This window comes from Camelus dromedarius, chromosome 11, assembly GCF_036321535.1.
Source record: "Camelus dromedarius isolate mCamDro1 chromosome 11, mCamDro1.pat, whole genome shotgun sequence".
NCBI classification, from domain to species: domain Eukaryota; kingdom Metazoa; phylum Chordata; class Mammalia; order Artiodactyla; family Camelidae; genus Camelus; species Camelus dromedarius.
The window spans coordinates 50,454,543-50,477,548 of record NC_087446.1 but is presented as its reverse complement, the minus strand read 5'-3'; the positions used below and the strand labels follow the sequence as shown (position 1 = coordinate 50,477,548).

Here is a 23,006-nt window from a genome sequence, read left to right as displayed (position 1 = left end):
TAACTTGAACCATTAGACTGTTCTTTCTCATTTTAAGGTGAAATCTATCCCCTGGAACTTCTATGCTTTGGTCCACCCTCTGAAGCTATAAAAATACAATTTTTTCCCCTTCTATGTAATAGTCCACTAGATACTCAAAGTTCACTATTACATTCTGCCTAAGTCTCTCCCCTTTCCTGTATAAACATCCTATTTCCTCAGAGTACTCATAACATAATCAATAATCTTTTCCCCTCATTCTTCCTCCCCTGATTGTGCTCAAATTTGATCTTTTGAAATCTCTAACGTATTCCTATGTCCTGAAACCCTCTCTTCCTCTTTTATCTTTGAGTGTTTTCTCTTAACAACAAGCAGGCACGCATACACCCTCCGTTACCTTCTAGTTTTCATTCTATTTCTCTCCTTTGCTTCAGAGTTTTTGAAAAAGCATTTTGCACTCAGTTTTCCCACTTCCAGAGCCACTGCAGCCTGGCTTCTGTCTTTATGTCCCGCTGACGTCGCGTGTGATAACATCACCGTTGACCTGAGGGTGAGTCGGCAAAATGGCCCGAGCAATGGGCCCTGGTGTCAGACAGACATGGCTTCTTGGATGCACCACTTGCCGCTTGTGTCACCTTGGCAATGTATTTGACTTCTCTTGGTCTTAAGTTTCCTCATTGATAAAACAGACTGTGATGAGGACCAAATAAGACAATGTAAGAAAAGGGTCAAAGCGCCGGGCGCACAGCAGGTGCTCAGCCTCTGGGGGCTTCATCCTTCCTGTTACTATCATTGCTCTCACCAGGGGCTGTCAGACTTCAGCGTGGGTCAGAATCACCTGCTAAGTCTGTTAAAACAGATGCCTGAGCGGGGGTACAGTGTGGCTCAAGCGGTAGAGCACGTGCCTAGTATGCACAAGGTCCTGGGTTCAACCGGCACCTCCTCCAGAAATAAACAAGTAAACCTAACCACCTCCCAAAAAAAACATACCAGATGTCTGCCCCCTCGCCCCAGGGTCTCTGGCTTAAATCTTTGCCATCCAAGTGTACCGGCAGCACAGTCATCACCCGGGAGCTTCTTAGAACGGCTGCCCCAGACCTCTTGAATCAAACTCTGTATCAAACTCTGCACATTAACAGGACACCAAATGATTCTCGTGCACGTTAGAGAAGCACCGACCTAGCCATCTGATATTTCTTCATCCTTATGGCCGTTGATTCAGGAACGTCTGATGCATTATTTCTCCCTTCTTTGAGATGTTCCTTTAGCTTTTCAGACACAATTTTCTCCTGGTTTTCCTCTGATCTCTTTGATTATGCCCTCTCAATCTGATTTTCCCAACTCTACGGCTAACATCCTCTCTTGGGTTCTGTCTTTTTCCTATATTCGCTCTGCATGCTTTTATTGGCTAAGACTAGATTCCACAGCAAGTCAGAGGACCCACCTCTGCCCTGCCCTGCAAAGATAATGGTTTAGGCACTATAAGAGACCATCTCTTTTCCCTGTCCAAGTCCAGATGTGGGCAGCCCACTGTTGTAGGATGACTCTGCTCCACAAAGTGTTCAATTATTCACTCCTTTTCATTCTGGTTTTTCATCCTTTGTGGCTGCCACTCCCCATGTCATTCTTGGTTTAAATATAGTCATCACACCTGCATTTCAGCCACCAGAAAGGAGGAAGGGATGCAAAAAAAGGGGCAAAAGACAGTTGTCAGCTATCTTTTAAGGAAGGCTGCTGGAAGCTGCCACCACATACAACTGATTATAGCTCATCGGCCAGAACTTAGTGATCTGGTCAAACCTAGCTGCACCGCAGAGTGGGACATGCACATAATTTGGCTCAGGTAAAATATGGGGACATGTTTACAATGGAGGTAGGTCAACGAGCGGTCTGCCACACATGCCACAGTTCATCTGCGTGTTCTCTATCCCATGGCACAGAGAACACACTCCACTCCTCCCCACGGGAGACGTGTCAGTTTGCTGGGGCTGCCGTGACAAAGGAGCACAGGCTGGGTGGCCTTAACAGCAGAAACGTATTGCCGAGCAACTCTGGGGGCTGGAAGTCAAAGATCAAGGTGTTGGTGGGGTTGGTTCCTTCTGCGGGCTGTGAGGGAAAGAGCGGCTCCAGGTATCCCTGCTTGGTCTGCAGATCGTCTTCGCGTCCACATGGTGTTCTCCGTGAACGCGTATCTGTGTCCCAACATCCCCACTTTGCAAGGACACCAGTCATGTTGGATTAGGTGCCTAACCCATTTCAGTCGGACCTCATCTTAGCTCGTTACATCTTCAATGACCCTATTTTCAAATAAGGTCACATTCTGAGGTATTAAGGGTTAGGACTTCAACATATGAATTTGGAGGGGGACATAATTCAACCCATAACAAGATACAGCCCCTGTTTTCTATGCAGCTACTGAAACCAAACCTACATCCAGGATACCTTGGGTCAGGTGCCCATACCTGGTTCACTTGGTTGTGGCTGGCACGCTGGAAAAGGACGTAGATGTTACCATCACGACTGCCTGCATCTTCCCAATGGCCAGTGATTATGCTCAAGGTGGTTTCCTTTGGAAGGCGCTGTGCTTGGGCCCATTTGTACCACTGACGTGACTGCTAAAGCCACGGACCATGTCACCCGCCTAACAGTCCCCTTTCTTTAACACAAACATATGTATTTACAGCACTTGCTGCTCCCTCTTTTTTTTTTCATTATTGAGTAACTTGTTTCATTTATTTTTCTATTTATTTATTTTTATTGACTCATATTTGATTTACGATATCATTAGTTTCAGGTGTACAACATAGTGAATATTTTTATAAGTGATACTCCACTTAAAGCTATGATACACTATTGGCTATACTCCTTGTGCTGTACAATGTATCTTGTAGCTTATTTATTTTATACATAGTCGTTTGTACTGCTTAATCCTCTACCTCTGTCATGCCCCTCCCTACCTTCCTCTCCCCACTGGTCACTACTGGTTTATTCTCTGTATCTGTGAGTCTCTTTCCATTTTTGTACATTTATTTGTTTGCTTGTTTTTTACATGTTTAATTGAAATATAGTTGATTTACAACACTGTATTAGTTTCTGGTGTACAGCATAGTGATTCAGGTATATACACACACACACACACACACACACACACACATATTCTTTTTCATTACAGGTGACTACAAGCCATTGAATATAGTTCCCTGTGCTATCCAGTAGGACCTTGTTGTTTATCAATTCTGTACATAGTAGTTTGTATCTGCCTATCCCAAACTCCCAATTTATCCCTTTGCTTTGTTTTTTTGATTCCACATAAAAGTGATAACATATAGTGTTTGTCTTTCCCTGTCTGACTTATTTCACTCAGCATAATACCCTCTTCTTGACATATCTTCACAGAGAAGCCTTTCTGGACCACCCTGTCTACAATAGCCCTCTTCCCTTTCCCATCACTTTCTAGCCCCTCACTGCGTTTTGTTTTTCTTTTGAAATTACCACTGCCTGAAATGGTATTAAATATATGTGTTTATTCTCTGTCTCCTCACTGGAAGGAGCCTTGTCTATTGTGTTCAATTCTGCAGCCCCAACACCTAAAACACAGTGTTCAGTACATTACTGCTGAAGGAATGAATAAACCCTTCATGATTTTGTTTCCCTCACCTAATGCAGACCTTGTAATCTGCAGATGAAAAATATTCTGAGAGTGGGAGAACGTGCCCTCTAAACTTTGCTTCTGGGCTAATATTTCTATGAGTTTATCATTCTGTAACCTATCAGTTAAGTAGGCATAGAGACACAATGGCCATCTGAGGCTTCACCTGGCTTGAGGAATCCACTCAACTTTCTCACCTTCTCTGATAAACATGCACCGAGCCACAGGTTCTCATTAGAACAGTATTTTCAAACTATGTGTCATGACTCAGTAGGAGTCATGAAATTGATTTCACGGATCACAACAATTATTATTAAAAAGAAAAAAAAAACAGACTAGAACAGATGTCAGAGCTCATCACGTGTTTTAAGCACAAATGTTGTTTTGTGACATTTTTGTTTTGGTTTTATGTATCTATGAACATGTGTCCTGTGTTACAAAATAAAATGTATTTCTTACTCTGGCTATGGTCAAAAACATGCTTTTATCCTTGGCGAACAGAAAAACAAGGAGCTCATTTTAATGTGACTTTAGTGATTGAATTTTTAACTCATTTCTTCAGTTAGGTCCTTGTAAGGTGAGAACAATGAATTTGGTTAATACGTATTGTTTTTCAAAACAACCTCTGTCCTTGAAGAGCTTGTATGGTAGCATGGAAAGTGGAAACCCTATACAGTGGGGGAGATACAGCCTGAAGCACAATCTTACAGGAGTCCAGAGCAGAGAGCAATTCATCTTGCCAGGAGAGTTTCCAATGAAGCGTGTTCGCAGTTGGATTTGGGAGATGCACATATCTAATGCTCATGAGAAAAACACTGAAGATGAGTTTCGCCTCTTTCATACTTTCGATTCGCCTCCGCCTGGGTGGAGGAACGGTCTTGGACTCCTAGCTCCTGAAGCTGCTTTGCTTAGAGCTTGAGAGCATTTGGATGCATTTAAATATCAAAATATATTCTCTTCTTCATAGTTTTGCATTTGAAATTCTCCACAGGAATAATCAGATAACATACATTTGTTCTGGTACCCACAGGAGTGTAATGAACAATCTTAATGTCGATTTCAGTCACTGTAGCTTAACTCATTTTTTTCATTTCAGACTTGTTTTCATTTATGGAGGAGTAGTCCAATTCTGTGTCTTTCCATATCATGACTATTGATTTTAACATCCCTGATCATGGCACCCATACTTCTGGGGTATGTCAGGATACAGAAAAATCATAAAGGTAAAAAAATCCCTTTTCAGTCTAGGCTTCTTGATTTGGGGTCTCTCAAATATGGTCAGTACACTCAATGATACAATTCACCATGTACTGAGTTGTTACTTGGAGTCAGAACTGTGGGTTGCAAGTGACAGAAACTGGGACGCCAGCTCGCTTTAGAGATAATGGGAACATGGCCTTGCCAGTCACTAGCTTGGTCTGTCTTCTCGGCTATGCTCTGCGTGTTGCTGGCTTTCATGACACAGCAAGAAACAGATGCCAGTGGCTTTTCTCCTCTTTCCTCCCCACTGCACCACTGAGGAGGGACCAATACTCTCTCTAGTTCCAAGTTAATAAATAAAGAAACAAACAAACAAAAAAAACTGTAGCGTAAGGAAAAGTTTGAATGACCTCAACAGATGTCAGGTACCCTGTCCCAGACCCTAAACTAGATCCAGGATGTGGGACAGTCTTATTTACCCAGTTTCTGTTGGGTAAGCATGCCCAGGCCAATCAAAGTTGGTGACTAGCTGGGATTTGAAAGCAAATGGCAATTTCCCCTTTAATCCTGTGGCTAAAGAGAGGCATTAGCCCATCCCAGGAACAGAGGCTATTTGGGGTCTATGAGAACATCAACATTCACCGCACGGGTGTAATGTGAAATATCCAACTCACATTACTTAAAGAGAATCCAGCCATGCATGCCAACCACCCTTAGGATTCAGCTCAGTTTATTATCAAACTGTTCTGTCCCCAGGTGTAGAAACACAGGTGCTTTGGGGCCCCTTCATGTGGGTCATTCTTGAAGAGAACCGTGATAAAATCTGGCCTTCCTGGTCTTATTGGTTAATGGTTTATAGCGATAGAAGAACAGATTTTAGAAACTACAGAAGGTACTGTCAAAAAACTCTGCAAGAAGGTTTACCTTGAAATTTTCCGTGTAAAAATGCTGATTTGACCTATTCTGCCCATATGGGCTGACCCTCATTCTCTGCTGTTCCTAACAGCTGCTCTGAAGGTCACAGAGGCTGGTGCTTACATAGCTGCTTTAGCAAAGACTGGCCGAGCCAAGCCAGAGCTCCAGCCTTCAGACTGTCTGTTAACCCCTCAACAGCTGTTTTAGAAGCCCGATGAAGGTGACTTGTTTTATAGACAGAAGCTTCTGTTCCAATTCAGTTTCAATCAGAGGGGCTGATAGTACTGACAGTCTCCTTTTCCCTTCCTTCCTTCTTTCTCTTTCTTCCTTCTTTCCCTCCCTGCACCCTCTACCCCCTCCTCCCACCTCTTTTTCTCAGAATTACAATTTCTTGCACATATGGGAAAACAGGTTGATTTTTCAAAAAAATGCTGCCTGGTATGCCCTTTCCTCCTCTCTCGTAATCCTGGACTCAAGATGTTTTTTCACTTAACAACATTTTAATAAAAAAATTCCCTTAACATTAAAAAAAAATAAGCTCTGGCATGTTATAATTTCTTCTAACATTTTTACTTACATCTGGGGGATCATAATTCAATTTGTCAAATGTTATTGCTCGAGAGATCACAAGAAAAGGTGGATTGCTGACTGTCATTTCAGAGCCACGACACACTTAGGTGTATGGCTGTGACAAGCATATGAGAAACAGACTGGATTCTAGAGAGACAAGAAAGCTGCTCAAGCAACATAACCCACAATTGAGGGGCTCTAAAATATGATAGTTTTACTGACATTATTGGATATAAGATAAATAGCATATAAATATTATTTTAATCTGCTCCAATCAAAGGAATATGAGTAGCTCAAGTTGTTTATTCAATATTTATCATGCTAGGCATGTGCTAGGCACAAAGGTACAGAAGTAAGTAAGACTGACATAGTCCAGGATGATCGTCTTTCTCACTGGAAATCCTGTCGGAATTATTGAATATGATAGAACTCTGACCTTTCTCTGTAACTTGCTTGTGTTGGGGACACAGCTCTGTCCTTCTCTGAGTGCCTCAACGACATCCTCCTTCTACTCGGTCAGCGCTCCACTTACACTGGGATCCCCTCCACTTTTGGACTTAGATGAAACCCCTTGCTCTAGACCATGGACTCTCTTGTCCTGAGCAGTTGCCCAGAGAATGAAGGCGATGGGCAGTGAGATTCTTTTGAAATAAACCTTTGAGACAGCAGACAGATCGATTCTCCTTCACTCTTTCCCACGAACTACTCCAGGGTATGGTTTCCCCTTCCTGCTCTTCCAGAGACTTCGCGTGTGCTGCGTGAATCCAGCCGGTAAGCCTCCTTTGGGGTTATCATGCTGATCTTGAGATAAGTAACCTGCTCTAAAAGCAATGCTTTGCGCCTTGTCTGACTTCCCTTTTTCCATCACCTCGTTGCCCACGGCTTGTTCCTCTCTCATAAAATGTTAGCATCTTAATCTTTGCTTCGGGTTCTTGTTCTCTAGGAGACACGGGTGAAGAAAACGTTCAAGGCGTCAACTCCTTGGAAGCGACATCAAGTCTTCATCACATGCGGTAATTTCTAATTTTGTTAAGGCAAGAAGTTGAATCATATGCTCATTAAAATTGGAGGATGGGATCAAGTCACTTTGCCAAAGTGAACTCTGAAAAGTGCCCCAAATCCATATCACAGTGGAGCTTGATTGCTCTATATCTAGTTCTTACCACATTTTTGGTATAAATCATATACTATAGTGTTCTCAAAAAGCATCTCTATACACCATGCCCACAATAATGCAAACGTGTGTGTAACTTGATGTGTATGTAACGTGGGGACCCTCAGAACTCCCAGCCCTGGAGGCATGCCCTGATCATTTTAATAATCTCAGGATGATGAAATTCTGTATTTTATATGATAGAATTTTGTGGCTCCCACTCATAGCACTATGGCTGGGCTTAAATGTATTTCATTCCATTGTCACATACTGAAATAAATGGGATATTATAAATTGGGATGCAGAACTGTATGTGAATTTTAGAAGATAAAATCCAAGACTCCAAAGAAATAATACGCTTGTCATAGGCTGCTTTGAGATAACATGCCCGGTTCCTCACTTGTTAGGAATAATCAGTTTGGAAAATTTGAGAGACACTGCATGGGTGTACATATGGTTTTTCTCTCCTTTAAATACATTTGTACATCCATAAAGTGAGTATTATTTCAAAAACTGCCCCCATGTCTGTGTTCTAAGGGGACATAGCAGAATTAAAAGGAAGGTTACTTTTTAATTTGGAAGAAATCGTTTTCGTGGGCCTTTTGGTTTGCCAAGTTAAGGAAATCCAGAGGCTAGCCTGGAAGGGAAAGGTTGAAACAGGAGTGAGACTCCTTCCTCAGGCAGTGTAAACAGCCATCGTCATGCTGAGTAGGTTGGCAATTCTTGTAGATTATCGTCGAGCTTCCTGGTTTAGCCCCCACCAGCTGGGCTTAAGGGAAAGAAATGTCTGGGCTGTAGACACAGAGGGAGAGGTTGGCTCTCCCAGACTCTCATCTGAGCTGACACTGGCTGGGGGCGACGGAGGAGACTGCCTAGAGGGGACGCCCGCCGAAAGGGAGTGACAACAGTGAGAGCTGGTCCCCAAACTGGGGCTCTGCTTCTCTGCCCCAAAAGTTCCCTCTGATCCTGTGTCCTCGGTGGCGCTTCATGGAGTGAAGGGAGGGCTGCGTTTGGGAGCAATGTACACCTGCGGACCGTTGGGGAAGCGTACAAAAGTGATGCCGAGGTGGCCGGAAATGACTAGGGAAATTTGGGGAGGAGCAGTTTTGCCTAAGAGAGCAATGCCAGAGGAATGTGAGCATTTTCAGGAAGTTCTCGGAACTGCGCAGAGGATTTACATATGCTTGGTTGGATATAATGGGTATTGAGTCATCACAAGACAGAGGAGAATCTTGGGATATAAATTACACATATATGGTATTATAAGTCAAGACATGGTATATTTATCACTGAAAGAATACGTGGAGTTAAAAAACACGGATGAGTGAACAAGGTCTGTCTAGGAGACGTGATGCTGCCTCTCTGAGGGGAAAACTGGGCGTGCAAGCGGCATATGGGATTCCGACAAAGGCGTCTTATAGGTTGAACACTACAGAGCAGGCAGAAAGGGGAATAAAGAATAAAACAGATAAACAACAAGGACCTACTGTATAGCACAGAGAACTACACTCAGTATCCTGTAATAACCTATAATAGACAAGAATCTGAAAAAAGCATATGAATATGTATGTATGTTTGTGTATAATTGAATCACTCTGCTGTACACCTGAAACCAACACAACATTGTAAATCAACTATACTTCAATAAAATAAATAAATAAAATAAAATAAAATAAAGAAAGGGGAATAAAGAGTATAGAGCAACAGGAAGATTATGAGAGTGAAGGCATCAATCTTTAACATCATCTCAAATACCTAGAGAGCTCATTTAAAAATACAAATCCGATCACATCACCCATCTACTGGGGACACATTAATGGTTCTCCATTGCCTATAAGATAAAGTACAAAATTCTTAACGTGTTTGTTGAGACTAAGCTGGGCGCTTATCTCAAACTTTCCAACCCCATCTCTTGTCACTCTGCTCTGTGCTCTTTGCAAGTCAGCCTTTCTGGGTAATTATTCACTTCTTTCTTTCCTTTTTTTCTTTTCTTTGGTGGGGGGGAGCGAGGAGGTTACTTGTTTTATTTATTTATTTTTAGAGGCAGTACTAGGATCAAGCCCCGGACCTTGTGCGTACTAAGTATGCGCTCTACCACTTGAGCGACACCCTCCCCTCATTCACTTATTTATTTATTCACTTTTAAAATTTCAGTTCTTTTGCATCTGGGCCTTTGAACAAAGTTCTTCTTCCACCTGTGTCACTCTTCCCACTCCGCTTCAATTCACCCTTTAATAAAGTATCTGATGAAATGCCGTTTCTTTAGGATGACCCTCCTCGGCTCCCCAGATGAGGTCCCCCTGGCTTACGCTCCTGTAGCGCTCTGTACTTCTTTTTTTGTGTTATTCACCCAGGAAAGACTTCTTGAGTCTGGCATTGCTATATGCATGGGAGGTAAGGCAGTGAAGGGACCAGACAAAAATCCTTGTCTTCATCACATTTGGAATTATTCGTCTGTTTGTGTTCTCTGTGAGATGCAGCTCCGTGGCAGAGAACATACCTGCCTTGTTTACCATTTTATATCCCCACGTAATTTTGAGCACATAATGTTGAGCACGGAACACTGCAGGTGCTTAGCAAATATTTGTCAAATGAATGAACGGGACAGAAATTGGAGATTCACTGGGGTTGCGCATATCTCTATCTGGAGGTCTTTAAACACCTTGATGGATAGTTTTAGCACAGTCAATGGCATGAAATAATTTATCAACGTTGGAAGGCTACAAAGCTTGCTGGGAATTATGATTGATACAGAAAGGTAGCTTGACCTGTGAGGGGAATGCATTTCAGGCTTTCTAAGCCAAATACTGATGTTAAATGCTTTAAGAGGATTTGATGTTGAAGGGAGCAGGATGGCTCCAGAGCAAAAGCACGTGGCCCTGGTGGCTTGTCAGAGCCTTGAGGCTGGTCTCCACAAATGCTTATTGTAAGTGGTATTTTACAAACAACCCTATGTTTGTTTGAGAGCAAGCTATAGTTGCAGGATGTTTAGAATTTTAATTTCTTTTATCTCCATATCTGTTAGAGAACAGAAGCAAGTGGGGAAAGCAACTCTGCTTTCAAAAATGTATTTTTTGCAAGTTAGTTTTTAACTACAAATAAATACTGGTTCTGCATGAGAAGCTTGAAAGAATAAAATAACTTTAATTCTAAATGGTAAATTGCTTGAGGACAGGCTCTATACCATTTTTAAGCCCTCGGTACCGAGCATCTGATCCTGGCCAAAGTGAATTATCCTGAAGTATTACTGTTTTCTATTTTCATGAATGAAGAAACACAGTCTCTTGATTGAAAAAAAAAAAGTCAGTCAAACTGCTTAATTTGGTTAACATGGTGACCAAAAATTTTTGTAATTTATAGATTATTTTGATGTTATAGGTATAGCTAGGAAAAAGTTAACCAAAATCAAAATAAAATATTCTAACTAGATTGCCTAATAATATTTATTTCCAGCCTACCTCTTGCTATAAGAAAATCATAAATACAATAAAATAAAACATATGAAACCAAAGCCAAAAACAGAGAACCTGAAGAAGAAAGATACGTTAAGAAAACATTTCCGGAAAAAGTCATAGTAATTTAGCATGTCACTTAGCTGTGAGTCTCCTGTCAGCCAAGGTCAAGAGGAAAACTGGAAGGAATACATACTTCTTGTCCAGGAGAAGGAAACATCTTAGTTCAACAGGAAAGAGAAACATTTTCCTGGTCCTGAGATAATTTATAATAGAGGTCTCTGTAAAGAGGACATTGAGAAAAATAGGGATGAGATCCTTGAGGACAATATTACAAGCAAAGATGAAAAGACCAGCCTATGTGAGGCCACTGCTTTTCTCAGCAGTGGGTGAGATGAGAAGGGAAGGCCAAATCATGGCTCTGTAAGACCTGCTCCTGAGGGTGAGGTGAGTAGGGTTAGGTTTCTCTGGAATGACATGGCATCCAATTTGGAGAGGATTAAGAACTGAATATTTTGTACCACCCTGGTTCTGGGTATCTCACAGTCCTAGGGTCAGCAGAAGTGCATCAGAGGCCAAGGGTGGGGAAGTGGATGACATCGCGTGACCTTGGGGGCAGCGGAGGACCAGGCCACATGGAAGAGCCCTGACCTTCACCCCTACTCCTGCCTCTGCTTCCACCATTGACGTTCCTCAATTCCAGGTTTTACACGTAGGGGTTCCTCATAAGATTTCCTTTGAAAGGAAAGTTCTGCTGGGGCATATAAGCCTGCTCTCACCACATGATTGAAAAAGCACCCGCCTGCTCTGGCCCGCTACACCTTATCACCTTTTCCTGCTTGGCTTTTCTCAACAGCACTTATCAACGTTTAAATTATTATATGGTTTCTTTCTTTACTTTGTGTATTGTGATGTGGTCTGTACAGATGCACAGATCAGGGTGGAGAAGGCTGGAGAGCGGGTCAGGCGAAGTGGACAGAAGGAAGCCATTGAATTTTGTTCGCCGTCTTTTTCCTCCAGTTAGGACCTAAGTTCCATGAGGACTGGGATTTTTATTTGCTTTATCCTTGGCTGCATCCTCTGTGCCCACGACAGTGCCTGGCTCATGACTGGTGCTGAGTAAAGATATCTTGGATGAAGGGATATCCGTTGTTTTAACGTGAGTTTAAAAAGGACTACAAAAGTTCAGCAGTTATTAAGCTATTTATAATATATCACCATGGGAGACACTTTTTAAGTGAATTCTCTTTGTATTTCCGATTTATATGAGCAATAAGTGCATGATACGCAATGAATTATATATACACGTATATATAATTTATGCGCACGTAGCCTCCAAATGGTATATTTAAAATGATTACATTATTAACACCTTTGAAATGGTTTGCAACAACCAGACTCGGAATAACCATATTTAGAAGAAGACCCTTCCACACAGGCATTTTCTGGATATTAACATAATTCAAGTCATTGAATCATCTTTATTTCATATGCGTCTCACGTGGCTGAGAACCGCATTATCTTCTTAAGTCCTACATATTCCCACACAGAAATCATCATCACATAAAACGCCAAGCCCGACAACATGTATACTGCTAAACTGGTCAAGATTTATCACAGAGACAACTGTTTTGAGCACCCTTCTGCTAGGGCAAAAAAAGAAAGGTCAGTGATTTATCTGAATGGACAGATGGGTCGTAATGTATTCCTTCAAAGTGATCTAATTTGGTCTCTGACAGGCTGTAAAAAGAAGTACTCAGAGAAGAGTGTCCTTCACTGACACAGATGTGGCGTCCAGCGGAGGACTTTCTCCAGCCATCCTGCCCCAGGGGCTGGGCAAGGATTGAGGTCCGCCTCTTTAGGCACTGAGACTGTACAGTCCAGGAATTACAAAGACCAGGAGCAACACCTAGACTCGCCTCAGGGAGTGGCTAGGAAACCAGTGCCATCTGTCAATGTCAGAGGAGCTGAACTCAATGTGGCGAGCATGGCTGAGAAAACAGGCAGGTCTCTGCTGTCCTGGCAGAAATCTTGTGAAGTCTTGAGACGTGGTCTCCATCCACGGTGCTCCTTCTAAGGCAACTTGATGATGTCATGACAGGTCTCCATCAAAGTGAGGGTGGTAGATTGTATTAACACTCAAAATGTTTGTTGCCCCTCCATGGGGTGCTTCTCCAGGAAGGAAGATTTCACATTCCCTCTCTGTTGACATCAGGAGTGGCCATTCGATTTGCTTTGTTGACGAAGTGGGGACAGAAGCTTTAAGAATGAGCCTGTGTTTTGTAATGCTTTTTTTGCCTCTGCCACAGATGCATGTTCCCTGGAGAGGTTGCCCGGGTTCATTAGCCTGGGTCCTCGAGTGAAGATAACATGGTGCAGGGCTGAGGTCCACCCACAGTGAACATATTACATGAATGAGAAGTAGACCTTTGTTGTTGTAAGCCCTTGAGATTTGGGGGTCATTTGTTACAACAGCATAACCTAGCACACCTGACTGATACAAGGAAATCAAATCTCTCACAGTCCTTACTTGCCCACCCTGTGGCAGGAGACAGCTGTTGCTGTGGGCAAATAGTCGTTTTGGAGGGCTCACCAGGCTGATGAAGGTCAAGCAGGAACTGTCGGGTAAATGGAGAGGTAGTAACACGCAACGCTTTGCTTACTGAGAAACTCCTTGACCTTGAAAGTTGCCTGAGCAAGGGTGTACTGACTCACGCTGGTCACTTTGGGCTTCCTGGAAGATGCACTGAAAAGGCAGCCAACCAGGGAACTATTCCAGCAGGACTGTGCCCAGGACACAGAAACCACTGGCACGTTTGGGCTGTTAAGTGTTGCCACGATGTAACAATAACATCTGGAACTGGCACTCTCCGGAAGAGCACGTATTGGAAGCAGCAGGAGGCAGAAGCATTAATAACTGTCAGAGCAGGGCAGACAGGCTAACTTAATGGGTGAGCTCAGTCCACCCGGGGCCCGACGTGTCCTGTCCCTCCCCCTCCACAGGAACTCCTCTAGGAGACACATCAATCATCCAATGACCTAATAAAGTAAGAAGGTCTGTCTGAGTTTTGACACTGGAAAATAATAGAGGACCTCAAATGCAGAGGGAGAGAAATAGGGGGCATTTAAAAATTGCTTTCTCACCAGAATAGAGGAAGTCTAGAGATGAACAAAAAGTTATGCTCCGTCCACAAAGTTGTCAGTTTTCTGAAAATGCCCACAAATCGATGACACTTTACAGAACTACAGAAAAGAGTAAGGTTCAGTGGCATTGTTTTTTCTGCTGGATAGTATCTCTGTTAGATACTTGAATGTTCTCTTTCTGTCATGAGATTAATTTACTGGAGATTAAACTTCTTTTTCTTTCGCATTGTTGCATTGCTACACGTAGTAAGAGCGGGCTTTTAAGAGAGGCAGATTTGAGTTTGAATCCATGCTGTGCCTTCCAGATTCAGGGTTTTGGCAACAAACTTCGTTCCACTGAGTCGCTTTCTTCAATAGTGTGGTTTTGAGGAATTAAATGAAACCACAGTGTATTAGGGTAGTCAGTACAGAGCCTGACACTGAAGGGCTCAATCCTTGTTAGCTTCCTTCTTTAATCTTTTCAAAGCGTTTAAGGGTGAAGAAGGCATTTGCAATGCGGCTGCAGGTTCGTCCTGGTATGCTGACTAACAGGATGCATTTGGTAATCACTGTATTTAAAAGAACAGAAGACCATTGAATGTCCCACTTGCTCTATCAGGTGAACTCCATGGCCTCTCCAGCCCAGTGTTCTGCTCCAAACATCTATAAGAAGTTTCCCTGTGGCTGATCGCTGGCTAAGGTTTTTCAGTGACATCTTTCCTTATTCACTAGGGGCTGGTAGTTTGTGTCCCTAGTTAACAGCTCTTGATTGATAAGTATCTGAGTCCCTATTATGCAGAAGGCACTGTGATGATTTCTCTAAAGCTGTCCTTGCCCCCTGCTTTCCCCTCCTCTCCATTTAACAGAAGAAAAGCGTTGCTATTCCTAGCCCACCTGTGTTCTCAATTCTATCCTTTCCAGACCCTCAGGGACCTTGCTTTGTCCATGATTTCTTCCCTCATGACATACTCCCAGGAGCACCTGCACACGAGTCAGCCTCCTTCCTCAGGAAGCCTCATCCCCAACTTAGGAAAGGGAACAGTCACCCAAGTCCAGGAAGCACAGAGAGTCCCCCACAGGATTAACCCAAAGAGGAACACGCCGAGGAACACAGTAACGAAACTGACAAAAATTCAGGAAGCCTCAGACACGCTGCATCTCAGGGCAAACCACTATGAGGGGATGGAGGGGGGCAGTGTTTGGGGCAATGATCAGACAATTAGCTGTATCTGATGGAGCTGGAGCTCTTTTCTCTCCTCAGTATTGAGCAGTTGGCAGCAAGCAAGCTGGTTGCCTCCAAATTAAAGTTGTAACAACTTCTCAAATAAAGTGAATGTAATTCTGAGTGAGGCTCTAGCATGAGCCGTGGGTCCAGAGAAAGAGTTGCCGCCATCTGGAACTCGAGAACTGGTAGGAGGGAAGGGAACAAGGGACTTCAGCATATCCTCCAAGCATAAAACCATATAGAGCTCAGCCGGGACATGCAGCTGGACGTGAGGGCCGAAGAAGGGCCGGCCCCGCCTACTGGAAGCTGGACCCCTCTTCCTTTCAGAGGAGGGAGAAGAGGTGGGGCATCGGGACGTGAGTGTTTAAACAGGCCCACTACTGTCAATCTCTTTTTTGGACTAGTGAAGAAAACGCTCAAGAAATGGGAAAGAGTTCAATGTTCAACCATGTCGTGATATGGTTTGTGATATTAAAAATTCTGATGTTTTATTTTCTACACATGCCAGTCCTAAAATATGAAGTTTAGGCTATTCAAGATCTATGCATATACTACATGAGTAACTCAAAATTATAAACAAAAATTTTTAATTTGTAAAGCAAATCTCATTCTTTATTGAGATAGTTTTGACCCTTCTAGATCCTTTGTGTTTCCGTGTACATCCATGTACATCAATGACCATTCTTACTCCCCCTTGCCTTTAATACTCCTGACCCACTGATCCATTTTGTTGAACTTAACTCTAACATAAAAAGCAAAATGCAAATATACCAAATGCAAACAGCATGCAAATAATGCAAATATATGTGACTCACGTGCAAATAATGTGAAAAAATGCTGACTTCCATAAGCAGAACACACAGAAGACAGGTAGATGACGTCACAGCTTTAATCTAGAGGCAAATGGGCTTCCTACCAGCTGCGGAGTACAGGGGAGAGAAAAGGGAACCTAACTGGTTCAGCTCCTTTGGATTAGGGCCTTTCATTACCGAAAATGCACCAAAATGCAGATCGTGGGAAAATAGGTTAACTGAGAAGAATTTCATGACTTAATGTTAGCTGAGATGAACTGACACGACTGTTCACTTCTCGTACAACTTTAAAAAACACAATAGGTGTTTGTGATGGGGTTTCTGTGAAAAATCATTGTTAATTGAATATTTCAAACAGGGGAAATGTATGTGAACAAAATGATTTCATCACCTTTTCCTCTAAAATTGTCAAACTACTGGCAGACCATTTAAGAGACCCCCAGAGGCCACCAGTTATCAATAAACCACACCGCCAGAAACATCAAGTCAAGGTGACACTGGAATTACGGACAAGGTGGAATTTAAGGTTGAGAAATGCTATACTGGAAGAATAAAAGCACATCGTTTTCAACCAACTAGAGGAAATAAAATGATTCAGGAAAATATTATTTCATAAGCATTTTCTTATGTCATAAAAATTTCTTTAGGCTCTCCCCTTTAACTGGCTGCTTAATTTTCTACTGTGCAGTTGGACCAGCAAACTGAATTCAACAGTACAGTCAAAGATTTCTCCACCACAACAATGCAACAGTGATTTATTATTAGGATTTCTATTAACACTATAAATCAAGTCAGTAGGTTCAGAAAAATAACGTCAATGGATAGTGGAAAGGCAACTTGATAAAATCCAACATGAATTTCATGTTTTGCTATGTTCTTTAATAGTTTTCTGTGCATGAGAGATTTATGTTTTCTTGAAAGTTTGAAAGAACTGACTGAAAAAAATCCTTCTGAAAGCTTTTTATTTTTAAACATAATGATTTGATAACCTTCTATTTCTTGGTTATGAATGATTATTGCTTTGCGCTGATTTTGTCAACTTTCTTAAGTCAATTTTATTAATTTGTGTATTCACATAAAATTGTCTATTTTTCTATGACTAAATTTTATAGGTAGGGAACTATAAACAGACTTCTACTATCATTACTCTTTTTTTCCCTAGCTGTTATAATAACTTCTTTTTTGTCCCTATTTTTGTTTAATAGCGTTGGTGGTATGGTGGCGAGCATAGCTGCCTTCCTATTTTTGTTTAATTGTGATTTTCAGCTTGTCTTGATTAGATTTACTAGAAGTCTGTCTATTACAATTTTTCACCAAGAAATTCTTCATTTAATTATACAACTTACTTTTCAAAATTCATTAATTTCTGCTTATCTTTACTTTTCTCTCTGCTTTACTCCTTTTGTTTTAGATAAGTTGACTGCAACTTACCGCTTTCAATTTGAGTTGGATTATTTATTTTCATTTATAATTTTAATAATAAAAATTCCAGTTTATGCATTAGCCTTCGGAGTAATTATTAATTCATTCAACAATTTTACTGAATGTCTCCTGTGAGCCAGGCAATATTTCAAGTACTGGGGATACAACAGTGAATAAAACAGACAAAAGTCTCTGGCTTCATGAAACTCACATTGTAGCAGGAGAAAGAGAAAATTAAGTAAAAGATACAGTAAATTATGCAGTATATGAGAAAGTGATAAATTTAGGAAAAACTGAAGTGGACAGGGTAGATAAGGAATTCTGGGGAGTAGAATTCATAATTTGTTATATCTTGAGAATTCTTAATACCTTAATTTTATTTTTGTCCAAATATATATTTGTATTTTTATTTCCTCCTTTGCCAGTAGTTTTTGAGAGGAATGCTTTAAATTTTATAATTGACTTTAAAACTCTTATTATTTATTTCTAGTTCTGTTGAAGTATAGTTAGAGGATGCAGCCTGAACAGGTTTTGGGTTGGTGTATTTATTACTGTTTTCTCTGTGGCTGTGTAAGTTAGCCTTGTACTGAGCAGCGAGCACCAGAGAACCCATTCTCAAGAGGCTTGAATGAGTGAGCGGAGGACTTTTGTCCTGAAACAAGTCCTCAGGTGGGAAGTCCAGGACCGCCATGAAGGAACAAGGCTGTTTCCCTCTTTCTGCTCAGCGGGTACACAGAGATGGCGCTGCACCTTGGGCAGGAAGAAAGAGGAAGGGGACCAGGCAGCCCTAGGAGATTTGTGCGGATGTGTCTTCGGCCAGAACTGAACCACGGGGGCCCCACCAGCCACAGGAGAGCCCACAGGTAGGCTCCTTTGCAGTTTTCTGGTCTCTGTCAAAGGTACTAAAGTTCAGAATGATTGTTGGGTAGCCAACCTAGTGAATCTAGTACACTATTGATTTTTATAAATGTATCAAAGACACAAGGAGCTATGTGTCTTAAAATTGGGTTCCTTTTTCCCTGTATTTCAATTTCTTTAAGTCATTGTTCATTCTTTGCATATTTGTTCCGTCAGAGGCTAAAAATGGTCTATAAAATCTTCTAGAAAAACGCGTTTTGATTTCTGTTTTATTTTTAACAATCATTTATTTTCTATATTTTCAAACTACTTTGTTTAGTACTTAAAGGTCAGTCAGGTTATTGTGAACTGATACCTTTCATACTATATATTTCTTTTTGACTTGAACTCTATTTTGTACAATTTATCCTGCTTCCTTTGCCTTATTTGAATTTTCCCTTGGCCGGAAAATCTTGGCCCATCCTTGTATTTTTAACCTTTGTCATTTTGTTTTAGTGCATCTCTTATTTGCATCATATAATTCCTCATTTATCACAAATATTTGCCCAGTTTCCATGGTGTACTGGGCAGTTCTTGATGCTGGAGATACAACAGGAAACAAAACAAAGGATATAACTATGGGACGATCACATACATTAAACAAGTGTGACCCATGGAATGTAACCATCAAGTAACTTATTTTTATTTTTATTTACCGGCATGCCTTCAAATTTATTTGTGGGGTTAGTTCTTTCTCTCACTGACTTCTTTTCTCCTCTAGGCGCCAACAAAGTTGAGTTAAAAAAATACCCATCTTAGTTCATATTGTCCTTTTTTTTTTAGATTCCACAGACACAGACTCGCAGACATAGTAAACAATCTTACGGTTACCAGGGAAAGGTGGTGGGAAGGGATAAATTTGGGAGTTTGAGATATACAAATGTTAGCCACTATATATAAAACTAGATTTTTAAAAAGTTTCTTCTGTAGAGCACAGGGAACTATATTCAATATCTTGTAATAACCTTTAATGGAAAAGAATATGAAAATGAATATATGAATGTATATGCATGACTGGGACATTGTGCTGCACACCAGGGACTGACACATTATAACTGACTGTACTTCAATAGACAAAAAAATAAGATGGGGAGGAGCAAAAGCAGTGCCAGGAAAGAGAAAAAGCCAACAAAACATACTTTTCTCATGGAGGGTTAACCTGTAAAAGGCCCGAGTTGGCAAAGGGAGTTATCTTTAAATAGAGTTTAAATTTTGATTATTATTTGACATATTAATTGCCACCTGAAGGTAATGAGAAAAGTCACGGAACCTGTCTTAAATTTCATCTCAGGACAGGGGAAGAACCAGTCCCCTATGCATAGATTCCTTTCTCTTCCTTCCACATCCAGCTATATTGTTACTATAACCTGGGGTCCAGATTACATTTATTACATTGTAATTTCTATAAGCCTTCTCTTTTGAATTATTTTTACTATATGCATTTGATTTTCTAATTATATTTTCAATGATTATTTAGAATACATTCCATTTTGAATTAATTTTCAAATTGCAACCACATTTTTTTATATCATGTACTTCCTATTCTAAATTTTGATTACTTCTTCTCTAGGGTAGAATATAAGTTCTTACATATCTGAGAGAACATATCTGTGGTCTAAGTAAATGATTGGCAATGTATCAGGTTTTACGTTCGTGAGTCTCACATTCTCCCCTTACTAACTTGTGATCTTTGATTCATTGTCTTCAGGCATTAGTGATACCCAAGAAAAGTTTGAAGTGAGGCTGGTCTTGTTCCTCAGTAGAAAACCAAATTTTTGTCTGAAAGGCTACAGAAATTTTTCATTATCCTTGATGTCCAGGAAATTTGCCAGAATAATTGATGGTTAATTTTACATATGTTGTCTGGAATACAGTGTGCCTTTTAAATCTGCATACTCTGTACTTTTCATAAAATTTTCCTTAATTTTGATACCTTGGATCCTTAGTTTATTGTTCTTGTAGACTTGCAAGTAAATTAGAGTCTTCATCAAATTCAAATTCAAACATAATGCATAATTCTTCTACATTCATTTATTTTGATACAGAAATATTTGAGTAGTAAGAGTGATTCAATAATTTTTTTTAATGTATAAAACTAGCTTTTTAAAAAGTGTCTAACAACCCTTCATGAAGTGTAAATGTTCAGATGGTGTTATCATGACAATTCAGGATAAGGGTGTGGTTGGAGAGGCGATCAAAGGGAGTTTAGAGGATGTTAAAGTGCTTGTCTTGTTCAGGAAAAAACAGAGCATTCATAAGTTTAAGAAACTATAGTAAAATAAATATAAAAATGAGTACTCACAGAAGAATAAAAATAGAATGCATAATGGTCACATCTGACAGATAAAATTTTACCTACTGAGTGGAAAGTAGAAATTCAGAAATAAAGTACAGTAAATAGAAAGTATAAAATAAGATAGCATTAAGTCCTAACACAGCACAAATTAAAATAAATATAAATGGGTTGAACTAATGTTAATTCAGATTCACTCAGGCTGAATTAAAAACGACAACAAACCAGATCTGGCAACACATGCTCCAGACGTTACTGGGGACTTGCGGCAGGCACACTGTGTGTGAAGGGACACGGGGACGGCAGCAGATCTTCCAGACTGTGAAGGTAAGCTAAAGAAGCGCTTTGACATCCGCCAGAGTTTTCTAACTTATACAAGGCGGTCTATATGGGGAGGCAAGGGAAGATGAAACAAACGAGCAATCAGACTGAGGGACATCACAGATGTCCCTCAGATCACATCAGGTTGGAAGCAGAGCTGTAGTGTAATGGCCATTCCCAAGGACCCTACCTCCTAATCCCATCCCCCTGGGGGTTAGGATTTCAACATATGAATTTGAGGCAACATGAACATTCTGTACAAAATACCAGCTCTCTCTTTTCCACCATTATTTTTACATCATCAAGATTTGTGGCACTAACTTGTTATAATTCTGTAACTTGATAAATCACCGGTGCTTTGTCTATTGGTTGATTTGATTAGTGCAAGCAGTCAACATCATTTATAACATTACAAGTATATAAATATATTTCACGGCAGATTGGGCGGGCCATCTGGTAACCTTAGCTGGGAAGGGAGATCTGCCCTCTCTGGGGTAGGTCCGTACTTTTCTGGCATCTATGGAAGACGTGGGTAATTCTATCTAACCCTGGATTTCAGCACTGGGAAGCCAGTTTTTGATCACACATCCATGCTATGTTTACAGCAGTGCTATCAGTAATAAGCAGCCCAGAATTCAAGCTCTGGGCAGGCAGGCAGGTGCCACAAGAGAAACGAAGAGGAAAGGACTAGTTTTCCAAACTCAGATACGTCCTGCACCTGCCTCGGGGAGGAGTTAAGCCAGAGGGCAAAGACAGGTCCGGGGTGTGACTTTAGAGAAAGGAAATGTGGCGGGTGAGACGCGCTTTTCCTTACATCGTTCTCCCTTCTAAGGCTGTTTCCTACACCTTCCCTCTCTCGCCATTCTTCAGGCTTTCTCTAATATCTCGTCTTCCACCTGGGCTCCCCCAACGAAGGTCTTCTGCTATTTCTCTCATTCCCACATGGCTTTCATCGCCTGCCTGGCTGGGTCTCTACTGAACCCATAATTTGTAACCCCGTGTGCTTATCCTCCTCTTCTGTGGATCCAAGGACTCACGAGGTGCACACAAGGGAGGTCAGAGGAGAAAATATCTTCAGGGCAAATTAAGGCCACAAGCAAACACTTGGACAATCACCTCAATACACTATCTATTCCTTACAGCTGACCTGCGGAATTATTCGCACCCCTATTTCATAGAGGCATACACTGAATTTTAGAAAAGTTAAATGACTTGTCCTCTACCCCACAACTGCAAAGTGGAAGAACCAGAATTCCAAGCTAAGTTTTCTTATTTTGGGTCCCTTGCTCTATCCCCTCTAACATTATGGCTCATTTTTAGAACTGTTTATTTTTTACATTTTTTCCAGTTCAGTGCCTCCTGATTCGCTTGCCTCTTTCTCTTTAGCTTACAAATTAGAGAAGAGAAAGCCAGAGGAATTCTAGGGGACAGACATACCAGAGGACGGCTTTTCCTATATGTCTGAGAGAATCTGTATAAAAGTACTTTAACAACTAAGTGCGTGCTACTGTCTTCCCAGCGCACAGTCCCTGATAATCCACATTTGACTAATTATCTCTTTAACTCCCAAGTGTCACATTTGGATACGTGGGTGGAAGCAAGGGGCACAGTCCATTTCCTAAAGATTCTTTTTTTAGCTGGTAAATCTCCCTGGGAGGACAGGCATTGTTTCCATCACACTTTGGATGGGAATCAATGGGTAAATAGTGCTTTTCCCAGCTGGAAGGTCTCAGCTAACTTCTGCTTCATTTCCTCATCACCCACACCCTCAACTGGACCCACTTCCCTTAACTTCAGGCTCAGTCTTGCCCAGTCCCAGAAGTATCTTTTCAAACCATCAATTAATTTTTTTTTTTAAGAAAAAGGTATCATAAAACATTTCACACAGACATGAAGACAGAAGAGTAAAATAAAAGCCCTATGTATCCATCATTCAGAATCGACAGTTATCAAAATTATACGACACTGTATACACACACACACACACCCCCATAC

General features: G+C 41.2%; 1 protein-coding gene across 1 annotated transcript in view; it reads right to left on the bottom strand.

Annotated features, from left to right (window-relative positions):
* ANO6 (anoctamin 6) overlaps positions 1–23,006 on the bottom strand; it is a 278,097-nt gene that overhangs the window by 218,080 nt on the left and 37,011 nt on the right. The window lies entirely within an intron of this gene.